This window comes from Globicephala melas, chromosome 1 (assembly GCF_963455315.2).
Source record: "Globicephala melas chromosome 1, mGloMel1.2, whole genome shotgun sequence".
Lineage (NCBI taxonomy): Eukaryota > Metazoa > Chordata > Mammalia > Artiodactyla > Delphinidae > Globicephala > Globicephala melas.
The window spans coordinates 110,886,218-110,908,122 of NC_083314.1; the positions used below are offsets into that span (position 1 = coordinate 110,886,218).

The 21,905-nt window shown below is 36.3% G+C and overlaps 1 long non-coding RNA gene across 1 annotated transcript; it reads left to right on the plus strand.

Annotated features, from left to right (window-relative positions):
• Positions 1-3,795: 3,795 nt before the first annotated feature.
• Positions 3,796-9,510, plus strand: LOC132593790 (uncharacterized). The gene is made up of 3 exons (XR_009559643.1): positions 3,796-4,013; positions 6,117-6,313; positions 9,380-9,510. It is a non-coding gene; the product is annotated as an uncharacterized lncRNA (long non-coding RNA).
• Positions 9,511-21,905: the final 12,395 nt, after the last annotated feature.

The following is a 21,905-nucleotide window of genomic DNA, read 5'->3' on the forward strand; positions in this document are numbered from 1 at the left end:
TTTTTTCATTGATGTGATTATATTAACTCTGGGTACACATGCAACTAGTCTTTGACATGTAAAAGTATCAATCAAACAATTTTATCATCATCTCAGGTAATACGTATTTTAAGTTAGTAAAGTAGATTTATAAGAGATATGAAAATATTCCACAGACTTAAGAAGATGTAGTCATGAGACTTCATTATTAGAAAGGGTATAAGACATGTTTGATGGATTTTTCAAATTTACAAAGGCATCAAAAAATTTACACTGTATCATAAAGTTTATAATACATTTAAGTTATTTCAATACAAATCTCATTTTCAGCATTAAAACTTCTTATCCAATGGAGCTTCCCTGGTGGTGTAGTGGTTGAGAGTCTGCCTGCTGATGCAGGGCACGCGGGTTCGTGCCCCGGTCTGGGAAGATCCCACATGCTGCGGAGTGGCTGGGCCCGTGAGCCATGGCCGCTGAGCTTTCGCGTCCGGAGCCTGTGCTCCGCAACGGGAAAGGCCACAACAGTGAGACGCCCGCATACTGAAAAGAAAAAAAAAACTTCTTATCCAAGAATATGATAAAGCACTTCATGTATTAAGGACTTCTCATGTCTCTAAGTAAAATTTTATAATTATATATAAACTTGTGTATATTTTGTTAAGCTTATTTCTAGATGTTTTATATTTTTATTTCATATTAAGAATAATATTTTTATGCCATGATTTCTAACTGGTTTTTATTGAAAATCTGTAAAAGTTACTTTTTTTATACAATTATTTTGTAAATGATCCACTTACTAAATTCGTTCATATTAATTTGAGTATGTTTCATTGATCTTTTGGGTTTTCTAAATAGGAACTTGTAGGTAAGAAATTGCATCATAGGCAAATAATTTTCCTGTCCCAATATTCACATATCTCATTTCTTTTCCTTGTTTTTTACAGAGGCTAAAATTTCGAGTGGTGATAGTTTTCATTCTTGTCTTGTTCTTTATTCAATGATAATGCTTTTAGTGCTTAACCATTAAACATAATATATAATATTGGCCAGAGTTATTTATTTATTTATCATCCTCTTTTTCAGCATAGCTGAGTATTGAGAACTACAGAAATACAGAAAGTAAAACAAAGACCATTGATAAATTCAATGCAATCCCAATAAAAATACTTGGCAAACATTATTCTGAAATTTACGCAGGAAGGAGAATTCTTAAAAATAAATAAAATCTTTTACAAAAGAAGAACACAGAGAAGGAATTTTCCCTGCCTGTGTAATAATATATATATTTATGAAATATAATAGCAAATATAATTACAAAATTATGATAGAGTGTTCATTTATTCACTCAATATATACCAACTGTAAGGTTGCTAGATTTAGCAGATAAAAATATAGGATACCAGTTAAATTTGTATTTCAGGTAAACAATGAACAATTTCTCTTAGCATAGTATGTTCCATTCAATATTTGGAACACAGTTACACTAAAAAAAAATTCATTTTTTATCTGAAATTCATATTTAACTGGAAGTCTTATGTTTTACTGGCACATTAACTGAGTGCCTGTATGTATACTATATATATGTACATATATGTGTACCACTGAGGTACAGAATGGAAAAACAGATGCAATCTTTACCCTTATAGAACTCTCAGAATTAGCAGAAACAGATCAATCATATATAGTTCAAAAACAGATCTGGGTGTATTTGAGTACTTATTATATGATAAAGGTAGTATTTCAAAGTTAGTGGGAGAGTAGGTAAATTAGTTCTAAAATATCAATGGTATAATTAGTTTTCCATTAGAAAGAGAGCTAATAAAGGTAGACAAGTTACCTTACACTTAAATTCCTGGCAATTAGGGGAAAAAAAAAAATGAAGAAAATGTAAGAACACATTTTTACTTTTTTAGGATAAGCAAGATATTTCTAAACAAGATGCAAAACTGAAAATATACAAAAGGAAAATATTGGTAGATTTTACATTAATTACAATTTCTTTCAACAAGTCTATGAAGACAAGTAATAGATTGGTAAAAATATAAGAATAAAATATTAATTATCAATATTAATTTATAAATGATTTCTACAAATTAAGAAGAAAATTCAAAAAAATGAAGAATGAGAAATTATACAGAGAGAAAATTTTCAAACTTTTAATCATGAAAAAAATTCAAATCAACAATGACAAGTTGCCAGTTTTCACTTTTCAAATTGATAAGAACAAAGATAAAATATGTAATTTTGACAAAAATAGGAAAATGAGCACTCCATGAAGTATTTTGGAAACTGTACAGTGTTGCAGCACAAATTTTTCCAGAGAATACTTGGCATTATTTAACAGTATTTTGTTACCTGTACTCTTTGATTCTGAAATTTTGCTTTTAGGAATTTCATCTACCAAAATATTTACACATGTGTACACATATAAATTTCAATGATCATAGTTTCTGCCTTGTTTGTATTAAAAAATAGGAACAACCTGAATACCCACTGTAGTAGACTGAAGAATGGTCCCCAAAGTCACCAAGTGTGACTGTTACTTTCTACGACAAAAAGAGGACCATAATTTAGTTCTAAATTTAACTTATAAGTTAGAATATAATTTAAGTTAAGGATTTCGAGATGGGAAGATTATCTTGGATTATCCAAATGGGCCTTAAATACCATCACAAGTGTCCTCGTAAGAGGGAGGAAGAGGAAGTTTTGACACACACTGAAGAGAAGGCCACGTGAAGATGGAGCAGAGTGAGATTTGAAGGTGCTGTCCTTGAACATTGAAGTGATGTGGCCACAAGTCAAGGAGTACTGGCAGACATCAAAAGCTTGAAAAGGCAAGGAATGGATTCTCCCCTAGTGCCTTTGGAGGGATTATAGCCCTGCCACCAAACTGATTTTAACCCAGCAATACTAATTTCAGGCTTCTGGTCCCCAGAATCATGAAAGAATAAGTTTCTGCTGTTTTAAGTCATTTAGTTTGTGCATATTTGTTACAGTGACCACAGGAAACTAACACACCCATCAAAAGGGGAATAGTCATATCAATAGTCATCAACAATTATGTTGATATATGGGAATTTAATCATTGTAATAAATGGTGGGTTTATATATTTACATGAAACATTTTATAAAATATAAATTTCAGCTGTATAATATTTATAGTATAATCTCATGTATGTGAAAGAGAAAAGTAAACGTATATGTGTGTACATATAAATATGTAGGTGGATACTTGTTTAGATGTTTTTTTAAATGAGAAGTGCAATATTTACCTATAGAAAGGGTATAGGCTGGAGGGAGAAGGAAGGCAATTTTCACAGTATTATATTGTTTAGGAGTTCTATAACATGCATATATTCGTATAATATTTGTATCATTTTTAAAAGGCAAAATGTGGTAAGAATTTCCCCAAAACTACATTTTTACAGATTCCAAATATCCAATCTCTCTGACGATGTATTAAATATTTGTCTCCTTCACTAGACTTAAAGTTGCTTGGGAGCAAGAACTTTGTTCACTTTTGTCTCCAGCACCTAATGCACTGCTGTCACAGATTATACTATTAAAAAATATGTATGGAATGAATGATAGGCAGTAACATCTCTCAGCAGCAGCCAAAGGTGAGTACACCCATGAACTGACAGCAAAGGCAGGCAGTACTTTAAGAAATGACAGCACGTACCTTCTTTACTTCAGTCCTTTCCCTTCAAAAATATGACAGCAGCAGCAGTTTAAGCAGGAAGCTACACCCAAATGTCCCACCTCTGTTTCCATCAGATAACTAGCTCACTGTCATAAGCTTGGGATATGCTGAGGGGATCCCAGCTGGTGCTGCTTTGATTGTAATGCCAAGGACAGAGTCTTGTCATTCAGAAGCAGTGTGGTGAATCAGTGCTTGCAGACACAGGGCACATACAAAATGCCATTCGTAGGAACAAGTGTAGCTCCTTTGCTGAAGAAGTTTCCAGGGCAGAGGCCAATGACTTTGCCATCCATTCATCCTCAAGGAGAAGGGCTTGCTTGACTGAGGCAAGGTAGGTAATTGAGCCAGTTGACTGCCTTGGGCGATTAGTGTCCCATAATACCTGTGGCTGCCATGGATAGGGTCTGTGCAGGCTGAGTGCATGAAGGCTCTGGTGCATGATGAGTTTAAGGGAAAAGTCGCCTGAAAAAAATAGCTTGGCTCTAAAATATCTAGCAATATTTATAGAAGCTGGGGGTTAAATTTTACTTCACTGATATTGTCCTTTACACTGACAAGTTAGATAAGATGATCTCATTTTTAAAATAATCTTTTGTGTTTAGGTATTTCTCTGGCAGTTTTGTATTACAATTTAAAAATAGACTAGCCTATGCCTATACTCACATTGGCTATGGTATTTTCAACTTGATTTCTGAGACTCCTGACAGCTTTTGAAAGATTTAACAACGGGCAGCAAGAAAAACTCCCATAGAATCTGTTCTACAAAATTTTTTCTCCTGAAAAAAAAAAGACATAGTTTAGCAGGTAATATATTGCAATAAAAATAGGGTTACGCAATAATGGTTCATTAATATGGCAAATCATAACATAACCTTTTCTATTAAATGTAGAAAGCAATTTATTGAAATGAAGACATCTTCTTCACTATGGCACATTTCCATAGTCATTGGTTTGAAAGGATTTTCTTATTATTATTCAAACAGTCATTTTGATTTGCACAGTAGATAACAGTTGTTCATGGCATTTTTATTTCTGCATAAACAGATTTCCATTTTGGTGAAGGTTAACACAGTAGGAATTTGTTTTTTACTTTTAGATATACTATGATACTACTAGAGCACTTTGTTTGGTATGGAACCGCTAATTCATCCTTCATGCCTTTATGATTTTGTCAGAACCACATGTCTCCCTTAGTTTTTCTAATCTAAAATAATCCCAGTGAAATCCTTTGATTGTCTGTTTGGACCTGCTCCATTCCTAAAGCAGGAATGTAATGGGCTTTATGGCACTACTTGGGAGTAATTTATCCAGCAGAGTGACTATAGATACTTGTTTTAATAAGAATATGCTTTATGGTAAGTGGGGACTGCTATTTAATTAGCCAAAGGGAAAGTAGTTCATGATACAATCTGTTCCAATCATCTTGGACATTAAACAAAAAGTCAGGCTAAGTTATTTATGCACATGCACTTTATTTGTAGTTGCTTTGAGCAAACCTCTTCTCTGAAACTTTACAGCATTTTCTGAGTGAGTTGAATTGTAGGGGGGAGGAATAGGGGAAGAAAAGGACATGAGAGCATCCTATAAAATTTTTGAAAAAGAAACAAAGTTTACTTATTGCTATCAACGTTGTTGAATACAGCCACACCGAATGGAAAACAGGCAGAGAACTATTATTTATCCTCTGCCGTTTGGTAGTTTGCATCTTTAGTCCATTGTTGGTGGAAGATTGTTGCAGGATGTTAGTAAGGCATTATGGGCATGTGTGTGTGTGTGTGTGTGTGTGTGTGTGTGTGTGTTCCTGTGCATCTTTCCCTTCGATTTCCATTGCCTTCGACAGAAAGATGTTCCTGAAAATTCACAATTATGGTCCTATTTTTTATTATAAAAAAGTAAAAGAGGGCTTCCCTGGTGGCGCAGTGGTTGAGAGTCCTCCTGCCGATGTGGGGGACACGGGTTGGTGCCCCGGTCCGGGAAGCTCCCGCATGCCGCGGAGTGGCTGGGCCCATGAGCCATGGCTGCTGAGCCTGCGTGTCCTAAGCCTGTGATCCGCAACAGGAGAGGCCACAACAGTGAGAGGCCCACGTACCGCAAAAAAAAAAAAAAAAAAAAAAAAAGTAAAAGAAATTTAAGATGTTCAATGAAGATCCAATCATTTTAATTTTTAGAGCAAAATTAAGCATATGGACACATTTTAAGAAATTTTTCCAACCTAATAAAACTTTAATGATGGTATAATGGTTGTAGGTAGTATTTATATTCTAATTGGCCAACACTTGGGGCAAGTAAGTCATTGATCACCCTTAGGATTGCCATAAGTGTGTTTACGGACCGATGAAAAAAAAGGAAACAAAATATGAGACTGTATTCTTAGGATATCACCTCCCAGATTATGGTTCACTCAGTAGTTATATGTATTTTTCTCTCCCCTTAGGTGTAAACTACTCAGTGTCACCTGTTATAAGCACAAGGAAACCAGGAGCTGGACTCTGAAGACAGACATGGTTCCACTACACTTTACTCTAAGGCCCTTGGGAAGCGTGGCCTAGGTGGTCTCTCCACTTTGTAGCCCTGCACAGAGGATCACATGAGCTAACATTCGCGAGTGCCTTTGTAGAGTGAATGCCTAGTGTAAGTTAACACTTGCGTGTAAAACTCCATTAGCACAAGGTTTGGATTATAATCATGTTTGCACATCCTCATGCAAGGCCCTCTGCACAGTCCAGTTTCCCTGAGTGGAGTCTGGGTGAATTGGTCTTCTGCTCTCCAGCAGCATGTAATTTTCTGCCCCTATTTCCTACCACCTCTATTATTTTGTCCATAGTTCATGTCTTGCTCTTTTCAAAAATGACTTTTAAAACTACAACTCATACTAAAGAGTTTTAAATCACGTAGTTTGTGTCCATCATCTAAGCAACAAACGCATTACTTTCACAATTCACCTGTCTCTCAGTAGCAAGGCAAAGATGTGACACCCGGCCTAGAGGCATTGGGAGAACAATGTGGGCCAAGGACTCTGGTGGCCGTCCAGTAAGTCAGTGATAAGGGTTACCCTACATAAGACTATTGTATAATTTTCATATTATTTTCATTTTACACCCTTAGTTTCTCTCCACCAGCAGCAGGTTTTCTCCCTCTCCCTCTGTTCTCCTGGGGAAGTCTTTTCAGCTGCCTAAACAAAGCTCCAATAATCGTTGCATATTGTCATAACCTAGACAGCTCAGAGAGGTTACAAAAGGTTTTGGAGTCATTACTGTTTTAACAATTGACTGACAATTCCCTAGTCCAGGTCACAGGGAAACAGAGGCAGTGCAATTGCGCCATGAAATGAGACTGCTCAAGTCTGTGTTCAGTGCTTTTAACGTAAGAAGACAGAAAAGGAAATACTAAAGACCGAACTTTCCTTCAACTCTGTGGTCTCACACATCCCTCAGTGACTTGGAAAGTTTTCTGACATGAGACAGTGTGCAGAGCGAGCTAGTCACTCCCCTTCTTCCTCCTGAAGACGTGTAAACAGCTGGTGCCTGCAACCCCCAGGCTGGAGGGAAGTAAATGCACAACTGATATTAAACAAATACATGCTTGTGCCAGGAACTCAGAAAATATTCCATATACAATGGGACAAAGGGCCCAGCATAGTTCGTAATCATTTCAGGTGTTAAGTGTCAAGCGCTGGGGTATCAGAGTCAATAATTTTTTTAAAGGCAATTACTTTCTTTTTCTTTGGAATTCTTTAGGTTCTTTTGCTACAGTTTTCCTAGCGTGGCATCATATCATTGTGAAAATTGTGGATTACCACAAAGCTAGTGTTCTTCAATTTTTGTTAGTGTTAATTGTCAAATTTTATTCACTTGCAAGTGTCACATTATTTTTAATATTTTCTTAAGAAGTCAATATGACATCATTTTTCACTCAACCTGTGATTGCAACTCACTGGCACCAATCTGAGCTGGAGGTGGAGATAAAAGTGAGAGTGAGCTCAGCTTCTGTTCATAACACTGGTGTTCAGTGGTCTAGGCTAGGCAATAGGAAGCTTGAACACACAGTTAGGAATGCAGACGTATCATCAAGTAACACTTATGAAATGAGTCTGAGTGGCACTGATCTAAGTGGTGAGTGGAGTGAATTAAACACCTTATACCTGTCTTCCAGGACAGTGTCGATCTTGTTGACTCTGAGGCCGAGTGAGCTGTGGTTGTCTTCATCTTTTTACACAATAGCTACTCAGCTGATCTGTTGACAAAATTGAATGAGAAGTACAAAAAAAAAAAAAAACCTGAAAGTCAAGCAAACATGGAACTTAATAGAAATGAATTAGATGGGCTGGCATCTCTTTGGTCATCAACTTTGCAATGCTGGAAGTTCTGGAATCCTCAAGGGTTTAAGAAGAATGGAATGGATATCTAACTCTATGTCAGGATTGATGCTTATAGTTATCATTATGGTGTTTTCCACATTGTATGACTTAGTTTTTTTTTGTTTGTTTTTTTTTGCGGTACGTGGGCCTCTCACTGTTGTGGCCTCTCCCGTTGCAGAGCACAGGCTCCGGACGCGCAGGCTAAGTGGCCATGGCTCACGGGCCCAGCCACTCTGAGACATGTGGGATCTTCCCGGACCGGGGCACGGACCCGTGTCCCTTGCATTGGCAGGCGGACTCTCAACCACTGCGCCACCAGGGAAGCCCTGTATGACTTACTTTTGTCTTTCTCACCAAACCACAAACTCCTTGAGGATAGATTTCATGTTATTTCTTTTTTCATCCCCAGCATCTTCTACAACTTCTGCAGCAGGAAATTGCTCAAGAACTGTTCCACATTGGATGAAGAACGTGACTGAATGAACAAATTAATGAATACAGCTCACTCAGGAGTAGGATAAATCCTAGTTGTTCTTTCCACATTACCAGGGTCACTTCACACCTCAGATGATAATCTTTCCTATATAAGTAAACTTCCAGAAAAGAAAATTATGTTATAATCACATTCAAAATGGAGCTCAGCCTGAAATTGCTGCTTTAAAATAATTATCCTGCAGGAACCTGAGTGACTTAAGAATAATTAACATCCTGTGCCAATTGGTGTTTCTGTTTCATTCTGCTGGAGGCCCCGTATTATAGATTTCCTGACATTTTTTAATGGGAAAGAGAAAAGTATAAATTATGGAAATTAAAAATACTAATGTTTCTATTTGCCCTATTGTTCATAATCATAACCCAATTTTTAATGTTCTGTGCTAAGAGCTTAGTATATATAATCTGAATTTATTCTATTTGATTCGGTTAAACATTTTGCTATTTCTTGTTCTGGAAGGGCAACAAAAATAAGTCATTACCTGTTTGGGAAAATGTTAGAAACAACCTTTAAAAACTTGAATTCTTTCAAAGCACACTTGCATCAATTATTCCTTTCTCTCATGTCGGCCATGGAAGATGGACATGACAGATGATATGATCTCTATTTTACAGAGAAAACTTAAGTTTTTTTAATCCATTTAGTTCTCAGAAAGGATACTACCTACGCATGACCCACAGGAGGTGCTGGATCTACAAAGCTAAACATGGTTTCTTCTCCAGTAACTCACAGCCTAGATGAGGCACTATTGCCCTTAGACTCAAGTAACCAGGGTCCCTGCACTAAACACTGAGCTTTAGAGGACCCTACTTCCCACCTCTGTTTTTTTTTTTTTTTTTTTCCATAGGGCCAAGGAGATGTGTTCACCCAGAACTTGAGCCACCATCCCTTCTAGACCACACGCCAGATACCTGAGCCCCAGAGTTCCCACTCAGTGAGGAAGCCGTCCTTCCTGGGCTTGTGCAGAACCTATTCCCCAGGTTCATCCTCCCAAGGCCACACCACTCATCCCTAGGTCAGGTAGGTTTCGGGGGCGGGGGTGGGGGGGAAAGCCCACGAGGCATAAGAAAGAACAAAAGGTGGGAAGAGAACAATGGACTGCTCCAGGCAAAAGTTAGGGACAGGCCTGAGAAGGGGAGGTAAGGTCAGCAATTACAGCACTACGCATGGTAACAGGTATGATGGAAGTGAACAGAGAACTCTATGGAAAGACGGAAGAAGGACACTTAACCCAGCTGCGGAATGAGGGTGGGAGGAAGAGATGTTAGCAAAGTCTCTTAGAGAAGTTAAATTGTGGAGACTGGGTTAGAATTATGTTATGAGAGCAGGAAAAAAAAAAAAAGGAAGGCCTTTTAGTGGAGGGAAAGATGCGTAAAGGCAAGGCACAGAGGCCTAAGATCACTTGGAGATCCATGGACCTGCAATTTCTTCCATGTGGCTGAAGAAACAGAGAAAGGGGACAAAAATAAGTTGGAGGGGAGAGATGGACAATTGTTGATATTTAGCTGCCAACATTCACTACCTTTCTTATGGCAATATGCATCTGATTTTATTTGGATTCTTGCCTTTGAGAGCCATTGGGCAGGACTAATAGGATGCCCTGGTTTCTATTATCCTGAGAACAAAAAGAGTGACAAAAAGGCTGAAAATTGCTGAGGTCCTTTTGTTTACAGAAGCATTCCCACATGGAACAATCAAGCAGCTTCTAACTTTGAACCCTTTTGAAATGGCCTGGTTCTTCCCAGCACCTAATCTGGTTCTGCCACCTTATATTTTAACCTGTCAGCACCACATATCCTTCTAACAAATTTGATTTTTGGTTAAATAAATCATAGTCAGTGTCAGCTGATTGAAATCAAAGAGCCCTAGTTGACATTAGAAGAAAGCATAGCCTGATTATCAAAGGCCTTGAATGCCAGCTATGGAATTTTGACTTTATTTTGAAGGCAATGAAGAATTGTAATAAACATGAATGAAATGGCTAAATGACTTGCCAAAATGTCTGGCCACTCTAACTTACCAACTTCCTAAGGATCTGGAACTCTCCATGGAGGTAGTATGTTAAACACGCAGCCGTCAGGAAGACAAAGAAAACATGATAGCTGTTAGTATTCTTCCTATTACTATTAAAGTCATTGTAGCTTTCCAGTTGATTTAATTTTGCTCATGAAAGAATGAATATTGAGCTCATGGCAGTCTCTGTACTTTCCCTTTTTATATTTGGAACATGAAATAGTAATTGTTACCTAGATTAAGACATTTATAAATACAGAGGAGTAGTACTGTGTATGTGTTCTTCTTTATGGTTATCATACACTTTTACATGTTCTGTGTGTAAATATTAAGAATAGATTGTCTAAGAATTAGTTAGAATAAACTTGTTCATTCTGAAAGCATGTATTTAGTATGATTTATCTGTCCACCTTGATGAAAAATTATTTTTATATGTTTTAAAGAGGAAAGATAAGTGTGATATATTTAACTCTTGAACTAATTTATTCATTCATTTAGCAACTATTAATTAAGGCATTTTAATGCAAGGTGCTATACTAAGCACACTTTATGATGACCACCCAAGTAGTTCTTTTTCTTTTTTTTTTTTTTTAAGAAGATGTTGGGGGTAGGAATTTATTAATTTATTTATTATATTTTTTCTGTGTTGGGTCTTTGTTTCTGTGCGAGGGCTTTCTCTAGTTGTGGCAAGCGGGGGCCACTCTTCATCGCAGTGCGCGGGCCTCTCACTATTGCGGCCTCTCTTGTTGCGGAGCACAGGCTCCAGACGCGCAGGCTCAGTAGTTGTGGCTCATGGGCCTAGTTGCTCTGCGGCATGTGGGATCTTCCCAGACCAGGGCTTGAACCCGTGTCCCCTGCTTTAGCAGGCAGATTCTCAACCACTGCGCCACCAGGGAAGCCCCCAAGTAGTTCTTAAACATTCAATGAGTGACAAAACAACTGTGTTCCGTGCATTGTTTTATAATCACTCTGACAATTCTAAGGTTAGTCATTTTGAATCAAACCTCTTCAAATCTTTGAAAATATAAATGTTCCAGGGACCTTGCATATCCAGGAAATTATGTGTGACTGTCTGGGGGTGTGTGCGTGTGTTCATCTTTGTGGTTTTTGCAAATATGGAGACCACAAGGTAAAAATGAAACCTTGATGCCCTTATGACTTTATTAGCTATTGTACTCTGAAGACAGCAAGCCTACATGTTTTGAAATTTACAGTTTCCTGGAGCTTTTCCACAAACAGTTTTGACGTAGTATAGAATACTTGATCAACTGTCACCCAAGGCAACTTGAAGGAAATGCAGGAAATGGAAGGGTCTATTTTGAACCTTGAAAATACAAGGCCTTCTCTTTCACCATGATGAGGAAAAATAAACATTTTCCTTCTAGAGAAGATCTATGGAACACTGAGGCTGAAATTCCAAGCTCCACATTACTAAGATTTCTGGACATCGTCACAAAACTGCTAAGGAGCATTTGCTGCTCTTTGCAAAGCTTGCCAGAAGACAAGTTTAGTGAGAGCTGTAATTTTATGATCGTAGATATTACACCTGACACCATCTCATGGTTAAAAATGAATTTGGAAAGATACAAGGACTCAATTAGCAAAGCAATGACGAACAAGCAGCATTCCAAAAATCCTCATTCTCTGATACTTTGACATTTATAGCTGTCTGAATTTAAGGAGGATGCATAATCTTATTCAGTCTCAGTCATCTCATCTTTAAACAGAGCTAAGAATACCTACTCCTTAAGATTACTGGGACAATTTCATGAGATAATGTATATAAAGTGCAAAATGAAATTCCTGGCATATACTAGGAGTTGAATAGACGCTGTGTCTTTTCTGATCTTGTTAGTGCCTTACATGATTTACTCCCAGGAGAAGGTAAGGCTCTTTGAAAAATGGTATTTATTTTACCAATAGTAGTAATAAGAAAGTTATGTACCAATTATTGAAGACCTACTTTGTTCCACAGTAATAAGGTATTATGTCTCTATCGAACAATTACATAAAGTAAACCTTAATATAACCTGATTTCAAAGACCCTACTCTTTCCATTTGTCCACACATATCAGTCAAGAGACTATGATTAAGAAGCTAATCAATCATTTATACAAATGACTATAAGAATAGATACAGCATCAAAAGTGTTTAAGCATTACAGACATCTTAATAATGTCTGGGCATTTTTCTTATACTTCTGACTTCTATTAATAGTAAGCATTTTATTTCTTAGTTTTCTTAAAATCCCTTGGTTAAAAAAATCAATTTAAGATTTGATATTTACAAACACGCTATTTGAATATTTTTAAGGATTAAATTTTCCCATGATGTCTCATTTGCTAATATGTACATTCTGCCCCTATACGCACAGAGTACTGTGAGGCTTTCTGGTCTACTAGGAGCAGGCTGGAGGAGGGATTGAAGCTAGTATTTATACCTTAATTCCCTGGGTTGGAGTGTTAATGTATGAATACCACTTGGCCTCAGGGTGCAGTCACATGAGGCATTCTCAGTTAATTTCACTACTTGATAAAGAGTCAAGAATGTCTTATCAGAGGTCCTTCCACAGGGATTTGTCTTCCATTTCATACTGTCAGTAGCCTTTACAAGAAGCCCTGATAAATTCTCACCAATGATTATGGTCCTCTGTACTTATATTTTATTGTCAATAATTGTATATGTGAATGTATATGTGGATGCCCACCTGTCCCAAATGAGAAGGGCTACAGGTTTATTTTCCCACTTGATTTATCTGAATAACTATTTTTCCTCATTGTAGCCATTATGGAGAGCAGTAAGCTTTATTTTTCCCCTGCTGTTCTCTCCTATCCGCTTGGTGAGAATACCATGGTGTGAGTGGGTACCCTCTGTAATCTCAGTGCTAAGCACATTGGTATGTTGTTGTAACTTTTCCCCTCTTAAAAGTCTTTCTGTACTATATTATAAATACCAAAAGAATGTTAGTAGAAAAAAACACATAAATGCATGTTATTTTGTTTTTAAAGAATTTATAGGAGGTTGAATTTTTTGAGGGGGGAGGTTGGGACAAGGGGAAGTATTGTTTTCACTTTTAATTTCATGTTGACCAATATTTTTACTGTGAGTAAAATTAAAACATACTTTTTCCTGAGTTTTTACCAAGATATATTTTTAAATATTAGGTATTCTAGGGTATATATCTAACTTCTTCCAAGGGTCAAGCCAATGGATAGATCACTTTGGCTCAAGATATAGTTCTTCCCTCTACCATCCATTAACACTTGCTTATGATGACAAATTCAAGTTTAAGAATAAATGATTTCTCTTTGCCTTTTTTCCATCTAAGGAGAGAAAGTGAATTTTCTTGAATATCTGAGGACTGTATATGGAAACCAATCATTGGGCCTAGTCTAGTAGGTGATAATGACATAAACCAACTAAAGGAAATGAAATGAATGATGAGACTCTTGAGTATATTGGAGAGACTGACTGAATATATTAATGAATGAAGTCTAATGAGGGTGACAGGGTTGGATTCCTACATCAAAGAAGCCAACAAGATCCCCAACTCATGGCAAACAATTATTTTGTTTCTGATTAGTAATGATAATTATGCCAACCCTAAAATGGAAGTAACATGTGAACACAGTACTGCTGAAGAACTGAAGCCTTGGAATGGCTACTTCTTAAAAGCATGAAATCCCTTTCTTTGAAAAATTCATGAGACATAGTTGAACAACAATTTTTTTAGTTGGTTTAGGTACTCTTTAGACCAAAATGTGTTAGTTGATTTATTTTAAGAATATATGAACACACTACACTTATTAAATGATAACATTATAGAGAAGCTAGAGTCCCCTTTAATCCCAGAGGTAACCACTATTCTGAGTTTGATGTGTATTCTTCTAATGCTTTTTTTGCTTCCTAATCCCACTGATTTGTGCTGTGACTTCTTGACTAAAAGCTAAGTGTGATTATGGCAATAGCATTGATTTTTTCAGGTATGGCTTGTAGAATTAGTCTCACTACTTTAAAGTTAGATTTTGTATAATTCATTTTTGTAATTCTGTTCAGTATTTCCCCAGGCCTTCCAATACTTAAACAGAAACACACAACAGGGAAATAACTCCTGAGGCAGCACTCAGATGGCAGGAATTCTACAATCACTTATTAAATTGGCCTCCTAAATCCTGAGCGGATCTAGTAAGATGGAATTTCAAAGGATGTTACAATGTATTAAATACCACTTTACTTAAAAGAAAACCAAAGTTCAGAAAATTAGAACTAACAGGGCTCCAGTGGGAAACCTTCTTTTTCTTCTACCTCTCCTCCTCTCCCCCTTCTCTTAGTATCTTGCAGAGAAAGGGAAGAAGAACGAAACATCAAACTAAAGAAATGTTCCAAACCTTTCCTCTTGCTTACTGGAAGTCAGTCACTCTACTCTTCTATGGTGCTGCTTGGTTAGAGAGTTATTATTAGGATTTATAAGCAGTCCCATGATTGACTTAGATGTTTTAGGTGTTTATAACTGTCATAAAAATTTAGTATGGCATACAATGTCTCAACCTGGCAGTAAATTTTGCAATAATACTTCTCTGTATTGTAAGAAAGTTGTTTGTCTGTCTTCAAGGGGTTGGAAAAATGGTGGAACAGAATAAGAATTTCATCACATCAGGAAAATTTTGACCCTGGGAGGAAGAAGCTGTCTTGCTTTACACAAAGTGCTATGAGGAACGGTGATATATGGCATAGTACATTAGACCACAGAACAGCCTCTGCACTTACAAGCTAACTCACTTTGGACAAATTATTTAACCTCTCCGTCCCTGAAGTTCTGTATTTGCACAATGAAGATAATAATAGTAACCACCTTATAAGGTTTTGGGGAACATTGAATGAATTAATATATGGTAAATGTTTAGAATAGTGCCTGGCATATAAAAGAACTATGTGTTTGTTATTTAATATTATGTTAGAGAGCTGGCTAAATTCTCTAAATTCTTGTCCAGACAGCTTCACTGATAATTAAGCTGTGTTTTCAGGTATATAGAGATTAAGACAAAACATAATTGTGATAGTCATTATGCAGCATATGTAGTCAGACAGTGACAGTGAGTAGGATATCTCACATTTATATTTTTGTTAGACACAGTCTAGGGACAAGAAGCAGAACTCTATGAAATGCCATCGTACTCACAGAAAGGGAGATGCAGACAAAGTTGAATCCAAAATGGGTAGAGGGTGCATGTTGGACTACAAGGTAGCATATCTAGCAAAGATCATGGCTTTGATCTTGGTTAACTTGAGTCTCAAACAGGTGTTAGTCTTAGATCTTACTTCCCAAAGGGTCTTATCATTTAGGATTAGGTGTAGTTGACTCTAAAGACAATCTGAAGTTTCTTCTAAACAACTTTTCCCAAAGATAATCAGTTTAGTGGGCAGACAGGGTACTTTCTCAGTAAACCTTTGGCAGGCTGATGTTTGTAAGCTGCCCTTTGAGCTCTGTGACTGCTGAATGACAATCTCTTTTCTAAAGATCACTGTGAATCTTTAGCATGACATATAGGAAGAAATGGGGTCAAAGCATAATGCTTCTATTTTCCACATTTAGAAAGTGTCTGCTTCTTTTTTTCCCCTCTAAGCCAGTGGGGTGTGTGTGTGAGTGTGTGAGTGTGTGTGAATTGTTTGTAGATGGCACATTTATCTTTACTATGTCTTAGGCCTTTACTGGGGACATGATACATTATCTTTGATCCTCACAATAATCTTGAGAAGTAAATATTCTTATTCCCATTTAAAAGAAGGAAAGCTGAGGTTCAGATAAGATACGCTTGCAGATCTAGTAAGAAATGGAACCTAGGTTTGAGCATAGGTCTGACTCCAAGGCATGAGCTCTTGCTTTCATAATGAACTCACTTGTGAGGCGTGCCTACCTTTAGGAGTTCCTAAGTTGCTAAATCATGGAAATAGCCATATAGAAGAGATAGGTAGAATTTGTTTTTGGCTCTCCTTTCATCCATTTCCTTATCATCATCCTTCCCAATCATTCACTCTCATATCCACTTTTCTCATTTTGTCCTAAACACAACCAATCCAAGTTTAATACTCTTTTGAAACCTAATTGCCTAAGTCTCAGTTATCAAGACCATGCTTGGTAATTAGAGCTAACCTGATAGACCACTTTATACTAAATCTATTCATTTAAACTTGCAGTGCTGCATTTCTGGCCCTTCCATCCAGCAAACTCTGCTGTTTCCAAACACCATCAGGACTCTAAGGTGGAGCATGCCAGCATGAATTGAAACTGACGTAAAGCAGAGACAGAAAGTAGTTCTCATGTATTTTCCTACAAACAATTTCCACAATAGGCAGTGTGCTACTATTTCCTCTTCATTTGTCCTGAGCCAATGACAAGTTCTTATTTAAAACTTTGTTTTTTGAATTTTATTTATTTTTTTATACAGCAGGTTCTTATTAGTTACCCATTTTATACATATTAGTGTATATATGTCAATCCCAACATCCCAATTCATCACACCACCACCACCCCCAGCCACCTTGCCCCCTTGGTGTCTATACATTTGTTCTCTACATCTGTGTCTCTATTTTTGCCCTGCAAACCGGTTCTGAGGCCAAAGATTGATAACTTCCATGTTCAGCTCACGTTGAGCACTTTTTCCCTCCTCCATTTCCTTAATATACTGTGTGTTATTTGTGCACCAACCTCAATCCTAATAGATAATAGATATCTACTATCTTTTTGTCTATCTGGGGTTTGGTGATTTTATTAACCTTTGAGTCCTCTTCTTCAGCATTACTGCCTTGTATAAGTTTCAGTGAAGAAGAGATTAGAGCCAGGTTAGGGGCATTGCAAGTTCAAATTTTTGCTCTGAGTTCAAATTCTTGCTCTGTTATTCATTAACAGTGTGATAATAGGCAGATTGTTAAGCGTCAATGAGTCTCAGTTTCCTTATCTGTAAAATGGAAAGAATAATAGAACTTAATTCATAGAGTTGTTGTGAAGATTCAACAAGACAATTCATATAAAACACTTCATACGTTTTGTCAATTATATCTCAATAAAACTGAGGAAGAAAATACTTCATTCAGGATCTGGCACATTGTAATTCATCATTGTTACATCTGGCAAAATTTTTAAATTGTGAAAGCCAGCAGCAGCAGGCCTGTAGGCCTATGATTTGTAAAGATTGAAGTACAACACAGGAAATGTATACAGTGAAATTAACACTAGCTCTAGCTTGTTCCATTTATAATCTAGGTTTATTCCTTGAAGGAAACATAAAAATCATGTAGATTCTTGATCCAAGTTGATTGGTTATTATTATTTAGTTATATTCTCAAATAACTATTGAATATTTACTATTTACTAATACTAGTTATCAGAGAAAATATGCTGAAAGGTAGAGGTTAGTAAACATTAACAAAAAAAAGCCATTTAAAGGTAAAGTGCTTCATTTTATATAAATCTTTCTATCTTTTATTAAAAAAATTTGATGCTATATAAATTGCATTCAGTGAATATAACCTTTTCTTGATCTGATTACAAGATATAAGTTTTCTTGTTAGAAGGCAGAATTAATTTTCAGTCTATAATCAGCTTGGTGATTCCAAAGTGATATTTACTACTTGGGACCATTCTCTTTCATCAATGTGACATAAACTATAGTATATTGTTATATAGATTATAAAATATGATAACACCCATTGTAACTTACAACGTATGTTCTGAGAACTGAGATTTTTGTATATTCTGTTCACTCCTAAATGTTCAGCACCTGGAACAGTTCCTGATACTTATTGCTAATGATGTGTTTTGCTGCTATATAGTAGAGTTTGTGCTAGATACTATTAATTTTGATAAGAAATGGCTCCTCTTAAAAAGATACTCACCATAAACTAAGAGAGAATATTATTAAATCAATTAAAATGAAGTAAAAGATATATGCTTGGGGTAGAATAATGGCCATTGGGCCTGCAGAATTTAGAGATGGAAAATTTAGGTTTTCAAGTTAGTAGGAGTTTTCCAGATGAACATAAATTGAAGTTGGAAGACATTCTAAGCCTAAAATGATGGATTTCTGGAAAACCATGTTACCTTTAGTATTTTCAAATAGTTTGGAATGACCAGATATCATAGTGTGAAAGAAGGGTGTCAAAGAATAGGGCAGGAGAAGAGGACAGCACCCAGGTCATAGGAAGTCTATGTGACCTTGAGAAGCAAACTCTTTTATTTTGTGGGCAAAGGGGTACCATTCATGTAGAGTTATAAAAATGGAGAGGTGTAATGTTTGCCTCCAATAAAGGTCAATCCAGCAATGGTATGAGAATTTGTTGGATGGTAACAAGACTGGAGGAAATCAACAGGCAACTTGCCATCATTTAGGAAGAGATAAAAAAATATTAAATAAGGCAAAGTCAGTGTGGCCACTTGGGGAAATGTTAAGAGGTAGAGTAAAAGGAACCTATGGACAAGAATGAGGCAAGCAAAGAAGGAGAGGCCAAGCTTTCCTACTTGGGTAGAAAGTGGATGGTAGGACTATTAATCAAAATGTAAATTCAGTTTTGAAAAAGTAGGGATTTCATGTGGATATGTCCAATAGGTAGTTATTACATACATGGGTTTGTAGCACAGAAGTGAAGTTTGGGCTGGTGGTATATCTGGCATCTTCAGTGTTTAGAAAATCATCCAGAAAGATTATTGAAAGTTAAAAAAGAAAAGGTATACTTCTAAAGAGAGTTGTCTGAACAATTGTCAGACAATTGTAAAGCAGAGGTCTCCAGTGGATGAGCCCCATCTACATACACAGAGCTCTCCAAGCAGCTTTTTATATTATGCCCTCATTCTGAAAAGATGAAAGGAAACTTAACATTAAGATCACCAATAATAATAACAATGTTCCATTGTATAAGATGCTCCATTGAAGTACAAGAAGAAAATACTGCAGCTTCTAAGTATGTTTATTGTCCATATTGAGAATAAGAATGAAATTAATTTATACGAAAATTTAACAGATTAAAATGACCCTCACTCAGTCCATGTTTCAGAGGACCATGTGTTATCTAAGGTCATCTAAAGGTCCCTAGAAGAAACGTAATAATTCTATAAGGTAAAATGCTTAATAGAGTCAACTTCAACTCGTTTATTTTACCCGCATTGTGGTATATTCTAGTTTATGTAGGGCCAGTGATATGAATTCACATAATATGTTATCAGATTTCAACTAAACTAACTCTCCTAAATGAACAAGTGACTCACAAATTTTCCAGCAAGGAAATAAGGCTGATTAAAGATAGACCTGTAATGCAAGCACAGATGAATATAGGAAACATATAGAGCTGACATGTCTACTCATAGAATAAACTCTGAGCTAAAAACAATGAGGGTTTACTTGGATCCTCCAATATTCTTCCAAAATGACTAAAAAAAAATCAAGAAGGCTACTTGAAATATAGATTTATCATCCACTATCCTAAAAATAAGCCTCAAATGGAAAATGTGTGTTGAGATATTAGTTAATGACATTTAAAAATAATGTTTGTTTCATTGTTATAAATTTATATTTTGTGCATATATTTTAAGGTATTCAGGGACTATGACATAATATAACTGATAAATAAAGTACATATATAGAAGGTTGGTTTCTGGTATTTAAAATTTTAAAGGTAGGAATGAACAATCAACAAGATTTGGAGAGCAGTGAATGAAGGAGTCAATATGTCCTTTGAGTAGGGTTAAGGAGAGTCAAAAGGGATTGTCATTGCTTACATTCCTTCATCATACCAGGCAAGAAAGGGGTTCCCTTTATTTCTCTGTGTAATACATCCCTGAAAAGAAAGCCACAATCTTCTCATCACACTATTGATCTCATTACTGAAATTAAACCTCTGAGCCATAACAGGGCATAGAAGCAAGAGAAGAAATTTTAGCAAAGTGGTGATTTTATTAAATGTTTGTAAGCCTTAGTGCCAGAAATTACAAGTGCAATCATTGGTCCTATTTTCACAGACCATTAAGCAAACAACCTACTTCTGTTTGGACTATTTTATTTGATTCAGGTAACATAAAAGTCTTTCATAATAAGAAATCCATGAAGAAAAGTTGACTATCAATATGCTTCCATTTAATCATGTAAACTTTCATATAAATAATATAGCTATATATTGTAAGTGTGGCATTTACACTGGGCCATCCTTAAGATTCGTGGATCTTCCCACAGCCCTCAGTTGGTTCTGTGTGATCAGAGAGTGCAATCTTCACTAGAAAACTTAGTTAAAGGCTTATAGGGATAAATCCAAAATGGAAACTGTAGTATGAACTCCATTTACTTTCAATGCTTGAATTGCTTCGGTGAATTGCAATTCCCAGAAAGTAAAGGGCTAAAGGAAAATAGTAGCAGTACATTCAGTAAAACCAAAGATTAGACTATGAATGAAGATTAGACTTTCAATGATTGTTACTTATGCACACATATTAATGTCCAGGAATTAGATGACTACTGATAAATGAAATGACTAAAAAATTTAAAGAGAAAAATGCAGAATAAGGTAAATTTGGGTTTCTTTTAAGGAAATAAGTATTCTTCATAACTCTTTTGGGGTAAAAAAATAATAAAACTCTACAAATCTGGAGATAAAAATAAATAACACCTGCTTGGTAGGTGGTATATTATGAGAATTTGTATTTGGCATTTAAGTTTCTTAGTGGGTGAGCAAAGGACAGGTAGACCTCAATGTGGAGAAGAATATGGCAGTGATGGGGCTTGTTTGTTGTGGTAGGAAAGGTCAAGAAGCTAGATGATACTTATAAAAAGTACAGTTGTTAGAATGTTAAGAAGCCGCCTTTACTGACCCATTCTAATCATCTACCATCAGTGACACACGCAAGTAGTCAGAGGAAAAAAATTATAATCATCACAGGGATTCAGAATTTTACCTAACCATAGTATTTCTTAACTTGCTTCCAAGTTGGCTCAAGAAGTAGAAGTAAACAATCTCTCTAAGTTCTCAAGTTCTCCTCTGACCAGGTCCACCAGTGAGTAATAAGGATAAGGAGAAATGATCCTTCAGGAAGAAGCTTAGCCACTGGACCAAATACAGGATCTATAATTATAAGCTCTTACTCTTTCCAAAGGGGAAAAAAAAAAGTTTGCTGGATTAAAAACACTTCCAAGAAATGAATGAGGTGATATGGAAGCAAAATAGTAAGAGTAAGAAAACCATGATCTTCTGATTAGGGGAGGGGTTGGGAGGTAAGAGAGAAGGGGTGTCTAAGTCTCATCCAAAGACTGCCCTTAGAGAGGCTCCAGGAACACATCTTTGGCCACTTGTGTTTATTTCAGCAGAAACTCATGTGCATC